General features: G+C 39.7%; 2 long non-coding RNA genes across 4 annotated transcripts in view; one reads left to right on the top strand and one right to left on the bottom strand.

Moving 5' to 3' along the window:
* LOC115645471 overlaps window positions 1-6,321 on the top strand; it is a 48,011-nt gene extending 41,690 nt beyond the window's left edge. The window contains exons 2-4 of the long non-coding RNA XR_003998753.1: window positions 709-911; window positions 5,263-5,406; window positions 6,143-6,321. This is a non-coding gene — a long non-coding RNA (uncharacterized LOC115645471). The remainder of the gene's footprint in view (window positions 1-708; window positions 912-5,262; window positions 5,407-6,142) is intronic.
* The window catches only part of LOC115645467, a 201,624-nt gene extending 189,846 nt beyond the window's left edge, over window positions 1-11,778 (bottom strand). For all 3 annotated transcript variants that reach the window (XR_003998748.1, XR_003998749.1, XR_003998750.1), the window contains exon 1: window positions 11,558-11,778. This is a non-coding gene — a long non-coding RNA (uncharacterized LOC115645467). The remainder of the gene's footprint in view (window positions 1-11,557) is intronic.
* Between the last annotated feature and the right edge of the window lie 4,952 nt (window positions 11,779-16,730).

Below are 16,730 nucleotides of genomic sequence, written 5' to 3'. Positions count from 1 at the left end.
GTCAGAGATTTGTTTCTGTTTACATGATCAACCCAAAGCAAATTAATAAATTTGAGTTATGCATTGCGGCATGTCCTATATAGGTCATATTCCCATACAGGTGAAGTATATATATTTGCAAGTCTATCACTAAGTCAATGTAAGTTTATTTGTTATTAGTGACTTTGGGTTCAGATGAGCTCCATTCAGTGCAACATCTATAGGAGAGGAGAGAAATGTGTCTTTAAAGCACCATTGCACTTCTCAAATTCTTGAGCTAATCATAGACTACTTCAGCCTCTGGCCCAATTTAGAGCAGACTCAGGGTACTTAGCTGTCAACCAGCAGTCAGGACAGCCAGTGTGTAGCAGCTAGAGCCCCTATACTGGGAGCTGCAAGAGAGGGGAAAGCATACAGCTGTTCCAGTGGTTCTATATCATGACAAAGGATTTCCCTGTGGGCCAAATCTGGCTACTTTATGACCCCTTTGTTCCTCTGGGATAATACAAAAAGAGATGGAGTGGAGTCATGAATTAATCTGTCTGCTTTTCCCCTTAACACATATGAACCTCATAGCACATTCTATATAATATCATGAAACAACAGGAATAATACATGTTCTGTAGTATTGAAACACGGTGAGCAGGATCAGAATGGTTTTCTCTGTATTTGTCTAGGGCAGTTGGCATGACACACTCCACTCAAATTATGCTTTTGTTTAATTTCTAGAAGTGCAGAGATGCTGTCTAACCAATGTCTTCAGACGCCAGTCAGTGTTAAAAGCCTGAAGATGACGTACTGCCATGTCTCCTCAGTCTCATCAGATTGTGATCTAATCAGGACATAAATGCCATAGAGCTGACTAGCGCTGGAGTAAAACTGTCTCATTAGTATCCCAGTCTCTACTTTCAAAAATGCTCAAAACCCAGTGGGTAAGTCCACAAAGATCAACACTCAGTGCAGGAAGAATTATTTTTTCACAAAGACATGGAGACTGATAAAATGCTGTTATAATGCTGGGTCTCTTGCATGATTTGTGCAACTGTTTAGGATCTAATTCTGGGAGATGCAGTGCATCTCCTATACAGCTCTCAGCACCCTCAACTCACATTGGCTTTAATGGCACTTGAGGGGTCTTTAATGTCCTGCCAGAGCCAACATGACTTCAACTTTTAACATCTCATCCAAAACGCACATAAAGCTGACAGTAAACCACACAGAACATCCAGTAAATTGCAAAGGACTTGTGGAGTATCTTGGAGTATGTCTTCACTAGCAAAATTAAAGCGCTGCCATGGCTTATGTGTTCGCGCCACCAGCGCTGGGAGAGACTTCTCTTAGCACTGTAAAAAAACACCCGCATGAGGGGAGTAGCTCCCAGCACTAGTGCACTCTCTGCACTGCCACTTTACAGCACTGAAACCTGCAACGCTCAGGGGTGTGTTTTTTTCACACCCCGAACGAGAAAGTTGCAGCACTGTAAAGTGGCAGTGTAGACAAGGCCTTGGAAAGATGCAGGACTGAGATGACCTTACCAAAAGTCATACCATTTTTCAAAGAAATCTTAAGTATTTCAAACCTAAGGCTAAGAGGTGAAATCCTGGCTTTCTTGCAGGCAATGGGAGTTTTGCGATTAAATGGCCCAGAATTTCACCGTAGACATCTAAGCTTTTGAGTTTATCCCATGTATACTGATTGAAGATGAGTGTAATGTGAGCCATTCCTTTTATATGCTGGGGAAGGGGAGAATAGCACAGGGGAGAATTGCTGCATTTGTTGGAACATGCAGTGGATGACTATGACCCCAAATGCTTAAGTTCATGAGTATATTTACTCCAGGACCGCCCGGGGGGAGGGGGGACAAGTGGGGCAATTTGCCTCAGGCCCCCACGAGAGTTTTTCGGGGGCCCTGGAGCGGGGTTCTTCACTCGCTCCGGCGGCCCTGGAAAACTCTCGCAGGGCCTGGGCCCCGGGGCTTTTTCTGCTCCTGATCTTTGGCAGCAATTCGGCGGCGGTGGGGGTCCTTCTGCTCCAGGACCCGCCGGCAAAGTGCCCTGAAGACCCACGGCAGGGGGTCCTTCCACCCCAGGAGCGGCCACCGAAGTGCCAGGTCATCGGCAGGAATTCAGCGGTGGGGGCCCCATGCCGCCAAAGACTCCAGGCCCCCTGAATCCTCTGGGTGGCCCTGTTTTACTCACATGTCAATGAGACTACTCACATGCATATTACTGTTATTTATTTATTTCTATTATGACAGTGCTTAGGAGCCCTAGGTCATGGAATAGGACCCCACTGTGCTAGGTGCTGTACAAACACAGAACAGAACGATTGCCAGCCTTCCAAAGAACTTACAGTCTAAATAAGAGTTTACAATCTAAGCAAGATAAGCCATTGTAGGATTCAGGCCTCTAAGTATACACCCTTTGGGGCAGAAATGATGCCTACATTTATATTTGCATAGCACCTAACACACTGTGGGTACTAGTACAAACAGATAATTAACAACAGTAACAATTACTCGAATTTCAAAGGTTTTGTGAAAAAAAAAACAATAAAAGGTGGGGGAGAAAATGGGTCCACATTAACCTTACCTTAATCTTTTCTAGTACACAAGATCTTTATGTGTCTTAAAAGTTATTTTCTTGATTTTGTATGTGTGTGTGTGTGCATGCATGCATGAACATTTTTTTGATTTAGAGGTTAATGTTACAAATAAGGTAATTTAATGCTCATGAAGTCTACCCTACTTGATGACTAGAGATAAGAGAAAAATGTAAAAAGAAAGTAAAAAATAATCCCTCTGAAATATAAGTAAAACCCAAACCATGTATCAATGCCATTATGTATTGTGACCAGACTTTTTCATTTTTCATGGTCTCTTTTTTTTTCTGAATTGAAAATTTCAAAACCAGATTTTCTGAGTTTCAAAATAATGAATTAAAAAAAATCCACTTTCAGAATTTGCTACTTTTGAAAATAATCCCATGGCATGACTAAGCTATTCAAGAAAAGGTCAGGCAGTGTCAATACTAACCACAGAAAGAGAAAACAGAAATTTAAAAAAAGTTTAGCAAAACAACCAATAAAACATATTTTTCTGTTTTTCAGGGACAGTTTTGAAAAATATAAATTTACAATGTTCTAGTGAGATGCTGAGCACCAGATGCCGCCACTGACTTTAACAGGACATGTGAGCGTACTGTATCTCTGAATATCAGGCTAATGATACAGCATAAATACTACTAATAAAGTTATGAGTGCATGGGAAACAGTGGGTGTCATGGAAACCATTTTGCACCCTGACCTTGCAAACAGTTAAACAAATGCTTATCTTTAAGCAGATGAGTAGTCCCACTGATTTAACATTTAGCATGTGAATAGTCCCATTTACTTCAATGTGTCAATATGCCTAAATCTTTGCAGGATCAGAGCCTTCATTTTCAGAGAGCAATGCCAAGTGCCTGCAATAAAATATTATTTTAGTTCTGCTGATATGAATCACTGGGGTTGCAAGTTTTCAACACACAGATGAGGTGTACAAAAGCGAAAACAGTTCATATTTAAAGAAACAGCTGGAGCTCTAAACAATGGACTGCACATTAGCCCCGTTCAGTACTGAGCAGCATTATTGCCCTTTTTATCACAGCTGTTTTCCTTATCATCGTATTGGTATAAACTCTTTCACTCTATGCTTCCTCCGTCATTCATCCTGTTGCTGTATTACTGCATGCCCTCCTTTCACATATCAGAAGTGTGTATTATGACAGATATTTCAGCCAATGCAGCCATTAATCATTCTTCACTGCTGGCATTTCACCTTTGACTCATTGCTGTGGAACCTCCCCGGATACAAAGCTTACACTTTAACTTCATCACTGACTAGAACCTGACACACAAGTCATTACAATGAAATACGTCATGGATAACATCACTAGTGTCTGTGTGTACATTAGTAATGTCTGCAAACAGTATGTTGCTTCATTTATGATGATTCATCTGATACTCAATTTTGTTAGGTAACCGTTTTGGGGTTTTTTTTAGTATCTATTCACTCAGGGAGTAATCAATATTTAAAAAAAAACCTTGTGCATGGTATTCTGAACTACTAGTCTCAAATAATTCCTCTTATTGTGGTGTAACTATCAGCGAAGGGCCAAAGCTCCAAGGTTTTTATGTGGATTTCAAGTACCAGCTTTGTCAAGTCCTATGATTTTATCATGAGTCTTGCTATAATTAATGTTTTACATATAGCCTCTGCTCCAGAGTCATGATATTATGTGAGAATCTCCGTTTTCATTTAAAAAAATAAAAGTAAGTGTCTAGTCCAGTGGTTGTGAAGAAAGACTTTAAAGATGAGCCTTAAAGGCTCAAAAACCAAAATGCAAATAAAAATAACCTCAAGTTATTTTTTTTAATCTCATTATTTTGGGGTCCTGAATTCTGAGCATTGAATGTTTGGGGTTGGCAACACTGCCATATATTGGGGTGTTTTCACCTGGGTGTTTGAGGTAGCCCCATTGCAAAAATATGAGCCATTTGCAAAATTCAAATCTAGACATGTATTTAAGATTTCAAACACCCACAAAGTTCAAGGGCATTGGTTTGGGCCCAGCTCTAGTTACTGGAGTATTTGTGTACGGTTTTATATAGTCTCTGGCCTTTTAAAAACCCATAGACTCAGTGAATGGAGAAAATACTTATATGCTAGGCTGTGCCTCATGGGTACAGCATGTGGTCAAGAGGCAAGTGTAGCGCTACACACCATCATAGGGAGTTCTCTGAGACATTGTGGAGTTTGTGGGGCAAAGAGATCAGGTAACTACTGCTACTTGCTTACTACACTATTGGGTAGCTCTGCTGGCTGGTGTGCACATGGGACTAGAACCCTGGCCCTTCCACCCCCCCCCCCAGGGGAGTAGGAAGGGATTGGAATTCTGCCAACCCTTATGTGGCCCCCACAAGTGGGAGAGTAGTTTCCCTTTGCCCTCTTTCTCTCAGATAACTCTTATCCTCAGTGTTTTCTTGAAGGTTGGCAAAATCACTGCCAATAACTTCTCATATTGTTATTACCAAATGATGTGCACACTGCACTGGAACTCAACAGCTAATAACAATACTGGCACCTACCAATATTGCCCAGGTTCCTTCACTTTTGAGCATTTTTGTTTCTGCTGTTGTTTCCACTAGTGCTGCCAAAATTGTTTAGCCCTCCCTCTCAACACATTTCCTTAAAAAGCTCCAAACAAGAGCCATTTTCCCAAATGCCTTTTGTTTGCATCCTAGTTAAAGCAACAGTTATAGAGCAAACTGCAGTCAAAATCTACAGAGAAAGAGACTACCTCTGTCTCACAGCCGTGGTGAGGCACATTTTTCAGGTCTGAGAACACCCCAGAGAACTTTGAACACATCTACTAACTTCAAAGCAAGGTAATATCTTCTTAATGACATCATTTCCCCCCTCCTTGGAACTGAGAACTCGCTGTTTTCTGAAACAGAGTCAGGGGAGTTTATGTGCCAAAGATCTTATACTGCAGTTTCACCCAGGTGTGCTCAGATTTTTAAACCATCCCTGGCTGACCTTCTGCATAGAGCATAATTTGCTAATGATAAAATTCTTCCCTTTCTACACATCAGTACCCAACGGTTACTCATGTCCAATTGGAAGACTTATTTTAAGATGGTTCTAAGAGGCTGGTATTTGTGTCAAAATTAAATGTTGCCTATTAAAAATGCTTTTCAAAATGATTTTTAATACTCAGTTAAAATGTAGGGCTCAATTATATTTTCAGATGTACTCAAGGGGGAAGGAATCACTGTATATAAAGAAAATTGCCCTTAGAAAAATGTTCAAGGTATGCAGCAGTATAACCTTGTAAGAAGTGAACTTTTAGATATGGCAATGACAGCCTGGATTTTTGATATATAATTCTGAAGACAGAGAGGATCCGAAGCAATTATAAAGCCAGTCCATACATACAGTCTGGAAAACTACCTATGCAAGTTACAGCCAACGTTTGTTTGTATATAAGCAAACACCAGTAATTTTCCATTCCTGAAAGAATGGAATAATACATAACAGCTACCATGCACAGTTGAATTTCTGACAATGATCTCAACAGCTACTTACAAACCAACCTAAGCATTTACAACTTTTTAATTACAGAAACTCAAGAGACTTGCAACACATCTTGCTTCCATGGCCTAAACAGTATAATCAGTGACTTTATCCAGGACTGCACGATAATGATCATGTTCGCTGGGGAATAGAGCATAACGATTTTTACACAGCGGCACCATCATGTTTTAATCCTGCATACTCCACAAACATCAGCCTAGGTCTTCTGCTTTTTTTATGCCAAGCAGAAAAAAGAAAGGAAGGAAAAGAAATTTGTTTAAAAACGCAGACGGAAGGAAAATTCCAATAGCATTTTATTCCATAAGTAATGCCATTAAAGTTGTTTGGGTTCCACACAAATAGAAGGATTGAGATATAGGAGATTGAGATATCAATTAGGTGACTATGGGATACAATTAGTGAAAATGATTCTGAGAGAATGAGACTGAACACAGTCAATATATACATCAAAGGTAAATCCAGAATCAAGAGGAAGTGCTATTTTTGATTTCTCAGAAAACAATATTCTCTACTTATATGTTGCCATTTAACTAAATGATCTCAGTGTGCTTTTCAAGGTATTATGCTCATTTCCCAGAAGGAGTAATAAATGCACAGAGAAGTTATAGCCTTCATTTTCAACTATCCACTTATTTTAAGTGCTTAATTTGAGACACTTGGGGCCTAGTTTTCAGAGGTGTTGAGCACTCACAACTCCAGTTGAAGTCCATTGGAATTCTGGGTACTCACACCTCGGCAAATTATAAAGGATTGTTGAAACATGTCCTTTCCACTGGAGAAAGCACTGGAGGGTATGCTGAAGGAAATAGTCTTCCATGGACAGGGGACAGACAAGATGCCCTAATAGAAAGACAAGGTAAGTGAGGTAATATCTTTTATTGGGCCAAGGTGTGTTGGTGAGAGAGACAAGCTTTCAAGCCACACAGAGCTGGGAAATCCCAGCATAACAGCAAAATTCAGGGTGGAACAGATTATTTAGCACAAGCAGTTAGCACATATTGTAAGGGACCATTCAAAGTAGCGTGGCCCATTAACACCTCTGAAGTCATAGGACAAAAAGAGGAGATTAGTGGGTTACAGAGTGTTGTAATAAACCATAAATCCTGAGTCTCTGTTCAGTTCATGATTTTTGGTGTCTTGCAGAGTAATGAATTTAAGCTCCCAGGCTCATCTTTTGAAAGTGTTGTGCAGGTTTCCTTTGAGGATGAGGACTGATAGGTCCAATATAGAGAAATAGGTATTCTCCATACCTTATTTCTGAGAATAAAATACAGCTGAAAGTAAGGTTCCAAGTTCCACCTCAGAGAGCTCTAATGATATTAGTACAGTCTGATGTGTGCAGAATCCTTTGCTGGAATTACAACATTATTATTCAGAGTTTGAGGAATATTAAAAAATCAGAGTTTATAATACACGTCCAATCCGATATAACATGACCCGATATAACATGAATTCGGATATAATGTGGTAAAGCAGTGCTCGGGGGGGGTGGGGTGGGGGCAGCACTGTGCGCTCCGGCAGATCAAAGCATGTTTGATATAACGCGGTTTCACCTATAACGGGGTAAGATTTTTTGGCTCCCAAGGACAGCATTATATCGGGGTAGAAGTGTACCAGCAATAAATTAGAAATACATTGACCATTAGTGCTTTTTGATACAAAGAAGATGTTTACAAATTTAGTACAGTATATTTTTCAACATTAACTTTCTAGCAACATGCACAAATAAAGCCATACACATACCGGCAAACTGTATGCTAGCTAGAAAAGTTTAGCTGATGACAGTCTTGTTATTGTAACAGGAAATGACTCAGCCCTGGCAGCAAGAGATCAGATATTTTATTCAGTAGCATTAGGTCACTTCTTTTTTTTTTCCCCCTCCCTAACCAACCAACTGTTTCACAAGGCAACTGGTTTTGTTTGAAAATAAATATCCATTTTAAAATCTATTTCAGGGAGGGGGAAAGTTACACATTTACAGTTAAGAATAATCACTTGGTTTAATCCACAACATCTGGAAATCTCTTGTCCCTTTAACTCCGCTCTTTGTACTTCAGCCTTGCAAAATTCCACTCCCTCAGGCAAGAATTCTCCTCCACTGGTGAGGAAAGTATGAGTTTATTTCATTATCATCATCATGTTACTGACGATGAGAGAGTAGATTTTGTGCCTGGACTGGATAACTTTCCAAGACAATTCTGCAAGGCTGATGTCATTAGGAAAGCTAAACTAGAACTACTTCATATAGGCATTACAGCTGAATCAAATATGTGCTTCATTACAACAATACATTACATGATTTTGCATCAGTTATTTATAAATTGTGCATTTTTTCTTGTAAACACATAGACTTTTGCTTATTTCATATACATTTTACATTATATATATATATATATATACACACACACACCCCTAAATGCAGAGAGTAAACAAGGTGCTAAAAGGAGCAGTATTACTTATTTTTGCTTCAAACAGCTTTCAGTATAGGTAAAAGTTGCACAAATGGTACACCGAAAGGAACTCATTGTTCAAGTTAATTTAAAGCTCTACTTCTAATGACAAACACATCCCCAGCTGCAGCACCCATAAAAAAGAACAGGATTTAATCATTTTCTGAACATGTTCCTGGTTCAGTTCTCAGAAGTTGTCAGTTTTGTAAATACCAAGGAAACTTAATGCTCCATATCATCACAATGACTCAAATATACCCTGCATATGTATATATAAATAACATATCTTGTTTGGAAGGGAGAGAAAGAAAGTTGCTGGTGGTATCTTTGAAAGCTTTGTAGCAACTGAGTTTATCAGTTGCCTCCATGCTGTGCAGAGCCTAAATTTAGGTATTAAAAATAATCATAATAATAATACTCCAGACAACATCCTGCATTGGCCATTGCAATAACATGGCCTCCAGCAGTCTTCTCTGGCACCAGAACAAATTATTTTTGTAAATGTGTGAAAAGTACAACTTCTTTGAAAAACCGCTGCAGTGAATATGAATTTACAATTCAGCATTAAATGAAATATATCCTGAGAAACTTCAGTGCCCTACATTATTTTTTCACACTTGTGACACAAGCAGTATTTTATAATTCCAGCTCACTAAAACAGTAGATGACATAAATTTGCTGTTAAAGCAGCATGGTTTTCTGTGCTCTGTCATATAGCATTTTACCCTTAAGCAGGGAGAAAAAATAGCAAGCTATCTTGTTCTTCCATCTGCCAAAAACTACTTAACTTGGGGTAGTGCTTCTGTGATTTCAAATAGCAGAAGCTTAAATAACTTCAGTGTTATACCTATTAAATATATTGACAGTCTTACCTTAACATTTTCACAGTACAATGGCATGTTATTTTAGAAATGCATTTCTGCCATAATGTTCCAGGGTTTAACTGCTAACAAGGAGTGTATTTCAGCAAGTTAACTGTGTAAAACATTGTTACATGTAACATTATTTTAACCATGTAACAGCCTTTAGGTGCTGGGCAGAGGCTTGCTATTTATTCACTCCCTAACATTATACCTTAAAATCCTTCTTGCATCTTTGTCCAGCAATCTGGCCATTAACCACAATATCTTCACCATGTCTTTATCAATCTTGCCAACTCTTACAATTTTATCTCATGGATCACAATGTTTCATCCTCTTGCTAGAGCCCCAGCTTCTGGAATCAGGTTACCACCTGAGCTTCTCTACACTTACAGGGGGATCAACACATGGCAATTGATGCATCAGCAGTCAATTTAGCAGGTCTAGTGAAGACCCAATACATCGACCACAGATCACTCTCCCGTCAACTCCTATACTCAGTAGGGGAGTTGATGGGAGAATGTCTCCCATCGACATAGATAGTGTGGACCCCATGGTAAGTAGATCTAAGTACGTCAACTTCAGATATGTTACTCACATAACTGAAGTTGCATAACTTAGATCGAGCTCTCCCCGTAGTGTAGACAAGACCTACGCTTTCTCTTTTTTTCTTAAAGTACGTTCAAAAACCCTCATATCTGCAGATAAAAACTGAAAGTGTGAATCTTAAATGTTCCAACACCAGAAGGCAAATAAAAAGAACCCAGAATTTATTATTTTCTAAATCTCAGGATTTTTAAGCCAATTTCATTAGTTGCTAAGGCTTGATTCACAATTTTTGAATGTTTGAGTTTTACAGTGCTGCATCATACAAAGCATACTAACATTTACACTCTAACTGTAGTTAAACAGTTTGTCATTACAAATCCTCCAATCTCACACATGCTTTTCAAAAGCAAGTGCAAATTTTAGTGGGCTTCTCTCATATCTGAAGCCCGAAACTAGTAGCTGCCATATTAAGTTTCAACACTGATGTGCTGTTCCCTTTTGAAGCAGAGAGCGTACACCTTTCCAGAGGGCACATTTAACACATTCAGTCAGAAGTAGCAATTGGCAGGAACAGATAAACCGTAGCCTCTCGAGTTCTCTGTACAACCCTAATCCTCATCTCAGGGACGGACTGACCCAGAACGTTTGGGAAATAGAAAACCTGTTGGTTTGTCAGGCAATGGCTTGATTTTTTGTGTCTTTAGGAATCGATGATCATTGTGTGTTATGGTAGTTTGAGAACAACGAATCACAGTAGAAACCAATGCTAAACAACATTTGGAAAACTGGGCAGCCTATACAGTTCACATTTTTATACATGCACAATATTCTTTCCAGCAGTGTACATTTGTGACATGGGGGCTATGCACTTCAGCTATACTGAAAGACACTCTCCATTTTTACAATTAATCTCTGAGAACTCATTTTGCCCATTTAAAAATTATTTGTTTATAAAATGCAAAACTTGTGATAAGATAGGAGTATCTAGGCTATATTTTTAAATGAAAAGAAAATAGCTTTTATGAGTCTATTAAAGAAAACTTGCTGATGATATTTTGCTCTAACATATATTGCAGAGTATGCAACAGGGCGAAAAAACAATGATAGCAACCACATAGAAAAAGGAAACCGAAGTCGCACTGGACACAGGATCTCTATGGAACTAACCAAAGAAACAGAAACGGTGGCTAGGAATTTTTTTTTCATAGTTTGCCTCTTCATCCGCCAAACTCATTCCAAAAATGGACAAAGCTGCTGTGTCTGCAGAAGAAGCTGGCAAGAAACAGAGCATAAGAAAACCATACCACTGACCCAAATGAACAGGGAGAGTGTGCTGGACTGAGATTATACCCTAACTGGCTGTAGACAACTGGTGCTTTTCCAAAAACTACTCATTACACCTAGAAGCATTTAAAAATCCCATTGCATGTGAATACAGCCTGTAACTTATTTAAATTGCATGTTTACAGCACCAGATATTTTACCAAGAAGGCAAGCTCTTTATCTAATCATTTGTACAATCAAGTAATAATTATGTCTTTTGTTTTCTCTGATACTTTATCATCTATGTACATAAAACTTACCTTATTGCCCTCGGCTTCTAGAAGACCCTCCACAGACCTCAAATACTGTATAGACCCTGCAGGCATGTTGCACTGGGATGAATTTCATCTTTTTTTAAACATCTGGTTGTTCTTTGACTTATCAGTATTGAGCAGAGTTGGGTGGGAATCTATTTTCCATCTCATGAGAATTTTCAAGTGAAAACGTTTCCCAGCCCGAATAGGGACAAAAAGTTGAAATCTCAAAAATGTACACAAACTGAAAATAAAAATAATCAAATCAGATTGGGTCATCTGCCATTTTTTTTCAATAATTTCAAAACATTTTGCTTTGTTTTCTTTTTTTTTTTTACCTTTTTTATACAATAAATTAGCTTACATTTCAAAATGGAAAGTTTTGACCCAAGAAACAGAGCATTTTAATTTAGAAAGTGTCCAAATAAGACATTTCAACAATTTCAAAACTTTTTTTTTTTAATTTCAAAATGGGAAATTTGTTGAAACTGATCCTATCCTGTGAATAGTCTTGGTTTAGACAAATCAACATTTTCTAGTGAAAAAATTCCAACCAACATTGGTCTTGAGTCCTAGCCAACCACAATCTTGCATTCACCAAGGCCCATGGTCAAATGTGGCCTGATCCAATGCCCATTCAGGCAGCTTTCTATTGACTTCAATGGGAGTTTGATCAGGGCCTTAAGGATTAGTAAGGCATCTATGCAGCACCCGCAATGCAAGTACCTGTCTGAGTTTCATAATGTGTCCCAGAAGAACTGGGCAAAATAAAAAGAGAGAAGCACATGCATACTAAGTATAACTCTTGAAAGAGTTTCCTCTTCAAGGGTTACATTTAGTAACTCTGAGTTTATGCATGGTGCTTAACCCAAGGTCAGGGGAGAGGCCACAAGACACTGATGCAGAGCAGCTGTTTTGCAGGGTAAGGGCTGTAGCTGGACAAACTCTGACAAAAAGGGTCTGTGGGATTCTTACAGAGTCCACAGGGGCAGAAGGGAACAATTCAGACTGAGTCCAGAAAGGCTCAGGGCCGCCCAGGGGGTGGGGGGCAAGTGGGGCGATTTGCCCCAGGCCCTGGGCCCTGCAGGGGCCCCCATGAGAATATAGTATTCTATAATACTGCAACTTTTTTTTTATGGAAAGGGCCTCCAAAATTGCTTTGCCCCAGGCCCCCTGAATCCTCTGGATGGCCCTGGAAAGGCTCTGAGGGAGATTTTGGCTGAGTCCAGAAGGGGCCTGAAAAACACTAACAGGAAGGGTCTGAGAGACACTCTCTGGCTGAGTCCTCAGAACTGACTGGGAGCCTCAGGCCTGTGTGTTTAAGAGGGTCATGTTGTGCATAGCTATGGGACTGGGTCTGAGGGGCACAGTCGGTAAGTCTACATTGCAACTGGGACCATGCCTCCCAGCCCAGCTACTCAGACATGCACTAGCATCTTGGGAGGCACACTCCCAGCTACACTATAGACATACCCACTCAGACTTAGTCCAGACAGCTGACTAGGCATCTCAGGCCTGTGTACTTAGGAGAGCCATGTTGTAGGTTAGCTATGGGATTGAACTTGAATGATTTTAGGTTATATTCATGAACTATATGTAACCATTATTTAAAAAATATATATTTGCAGTCTGACCAACTAATCCCTGTCTTGCCTTGATTACTGATGTGAATTAATTTTGATTCATGGTTAAGTGCTGCATATCCAGGAAGAGGAAACTAGCTCTTCCATACCTAGCTGTGAGCAAAAGAGACTTCAATTCTTTGTCAAGGGGAGCAGCACTTAGAGAGAGGACTCCCAAAGGTATAAAGTCCAAGGTGATATATCAGTTAAGTGCCTTCCTTGGATTCTGAAAAATAAATACTAAGGCCAAAACTTAGGTACACAAAGTAGAAATCAGTGGGACATGTGGGAGTTCAGCACCTATGAAAATCATGCAGCTTAGGTAGACACCTATATATGGATTTAGATCCTGTTGATTCTATAGCCAGGTGGAAGTTTTAGAGGAATAGGAGATTCCAATCCCATTTTTGATTCCTCATATACAGTTTATTAACGCTTTTGTATTCACATTACTGAAAAGCCTTCTCTCTGGGTAGGTCATTTTGGTCAAAACTTATTTACTTTTTTCTCTTTTAAGTGAATCTTGTGCTTGGGAAATGAGGCAAAATAGGCAGACCTGAAGTCCTTTATTTATCCACAGAACATTTACAGTATGGACACAGCAGTTCAATATGCCCTGTATTGTAGCACTAATATGCTTCAGTTCTGACCACCTCAATAGAAAGACGTTAGTTTATTTTTCATGGTCCTTTAACCCTTGCAGTCTCCTGAGATTCCCAAAATGGGTTTCAGATAGAGTGGAGGTTCTGTGATATGGACTCCTAGCCAGTATAAGCTGGAGTGAGATCACCAATTCATTCCAGACAGTCCTCCAAAAAGACATCAGATATTAGCAACTTTCAGTCACTGCCATATGGGGCTGGATTATAGAACAGGCACTAGGAGCTTCTGTTTTGAACCCATTCATTCCTTATTCTGCACTTTATACACGTTTTCTATTAGAGCAATAATTACAGATAAAGGGCAATAACCTTGTACATCTTTTAATGACAATGATGTGCTTCCACCACTGGAGAGAGAGAGAGAGAAGAAACTCCACATTATATCACTTTAGGAACCATGGAATTTACATTATGATTCAGTAATAAATACTTTTACTACTAATGGCATTGCAACAGAGGATTCTGAATTATTTGCAGAAGTGAAACTAGACAACCTTTCAGGCCATTTATCAGTATATTAAGGAAAGTGAAACAACAATACAGACTGAACAAAGAAAGTGAATCTGCACTCAGAAACTTTAACTAAACAAATGATGAATGAAAAGAAAACCAGCTCAGACTGTTGGGTTCTTGACAAATCTTGGAAAGGTTCTTAAGACCCATTTCCTAGGTTATTGATGATTGTTTGAATCTCACTTGGTTTATGAATATGGTAAGGGCCAGATTAGTGCTCCTACAATAGGAGTTTCATGGCTGGAGATCATGACATTTACCACCTGAGTTATGATGCCAGGGGGTATAGGACAGGTGCTGCCATAACGCCACTGAGGATGCAGAACAGTGTCCTCTGCCATACCAGTGCCCCCAATATAAAAGCAATTCCTGACAAAGAGGGCTCTGCTATGTCATTTGAAAAGATGAAGTATCCACTCTCACAGTGTAGCCTTCCAGACACTTTCTGATGTGTTGGATGCCAGTCACGTCCCCACAGGGGTGTTCAGCATTGCCAAGCAGCGCTGCTCTCTGCGTGTAGTTATTGTAGGCAGCCAAATTATGGCTGCCATTGGTGAAGAGATACTGGAATGAGGGATATGGTCCCTGTCTCCTCTCTGCCATATGCTGGAGAAATGCGAGGGTAATGATAATCTGGCCCTAAATCTTTGAGAGTGATGAGATTAAAAACTGTGCTAACAACTCTAGTCAAGTGATCATTTTCAAGAGGCAAGAATCAATTGAATGTACCCTATTGAAAGTCCAAATTATGTCTGCTGTGTAACTTAGAAAGGGAACAAAGGTCAATTAGCACAGCAGTTCTCAGCCAGGAGTCCAAGGTCCCCTCGGGGGCTGTGAGCAGGTTTCAGGGGGTCTGCCAAGCAGGGCCTGCATTAGACTCATTGGCGTCCAGGGCAGAAAGCTGAAGCCCCAGTATCCCAAATCCCACCACTGGGGCTGAAGCCTGGGCACCTTAGCTTCACTAGGCTCCCTGTGGTGTGGAGCCCCAGACAATTGCCCTGCTTGCTACCCCTGGCTTTTATATGCAGAAAAACAGTTGTTGTAGCAGAGATGGACCATGGAGTTTTTATAGCATGTTGGCGGGAGGCAGGGGCTCAGAAAGAAAAAGGTTGAGAACTCCTGAATTAGCAGTTTTTCAATTGTCCTTTAATCCATTTACATTAAAAAGTGATTGTTTAAAAGACCTGACAGAAACGGAAAATTATATTCTTTGATATCTAAGCTTAACACCGTGTTATCAAGAAGGAGGATATATCCTAATGTTAAAATAAGCATCTTGTGGTGGTTTTTCATTACGCAGAGAGTAAGTCACACTTAACCATATGAGTTGAGCATGGGCAGACCCTTGCATCTGCTTAGAGCCACAGTGACTTCAATAGGGATCTGTATATGTGTAGGGTGACAGCAGTGGGACTGGAGCCTTATGTTCCTTCAGTCTGATCCAAGGCCCACTGAAGTCTGAAAAGACTCCCATCATCTTCAGTGGGTGTAGGATGGAGTCCTTTGGCATTATTTTTTAAAAACTCCTAAATACAACAAATTGTGTAAAATCCCATGGACGTAAGTACACTGGGTATATTCAGTATTTGCCAACCCCAAATGTTCAAAAATCATGAGTTTGACTTAAAAATCATGACATTTAATATAGAACTATAATAAATGTAGGGGTTCTTTTTATTTCTCTTCTGGCTTTAAGTCTTTAGGGTACACTTAGTTTCAGGTTTTTCTCGACCCTCAGGAGGACTAGAAACCTACATTGTTGTGGGTTTTTGTTTTTGTTTGTTTAATGAAAGCTAAAATTCTCATCTAATCACATGCCTCCAGGACCCAGGGCTTCAAGAAAACCACCCCATATTGCAATTTTTGTGATGAAATCATGAGAGTTGGCAACATTGCGTATTAGTGTCAGGGTGCGCTTAGATGCTTGTATAATTAAATAAATATGTAAAATGAGTGAATGTTATCATCATATGTGAAGGTTATTTCAGATAGTGATGGTTGAGATAAGAATAGACTCATTGAGATTACTATGAAAGTGTAGGAAATACCATGTGTGATGTATTCATTCAACTCTATGCCACATTTGAGACAGCTGTGTAGGAGAATGGATGTCAGTATGAGATTGAAGCATGGATAAGAAGTATCTGGAGCGGTTTCACACCTGAGAAAATTAAGGTAATGCTGATAGGATGTCAGAAGCAACCAGATAACTTAGCAAGGACCCTGATTATGGGGAATGTCTGCTTTTTGACACCCATATTCGCAGCTTGGGGGTCCTATTAGATCGTGAATTGCTCTTGAATGATCACATAGCAGCTGTGGCCAAGAGAGTTTTATTTCATCTGTGCGTGGTGAGGCACCTGCAACCATTAATCTCAGATG

Source organism: Gopherus evgoodei, chromosome 2 (genome assembly GCF_007399415.2).
Source record: "Gopherus evgoodei ecotype Sinaloan lineage chromosome 2, rGopEvg1_v1.p, whole genome shotgun sequence".
In the NCBI taxonomy this organism is placed as follows: Eukaryota; Metazoa; Chordata; order Testudines; family Testudinidae; genus Gopherus; species Gopherus evgoodei.
This window is presented reverse-complemented; position numbering and strand designations above follow the sequence as displayed.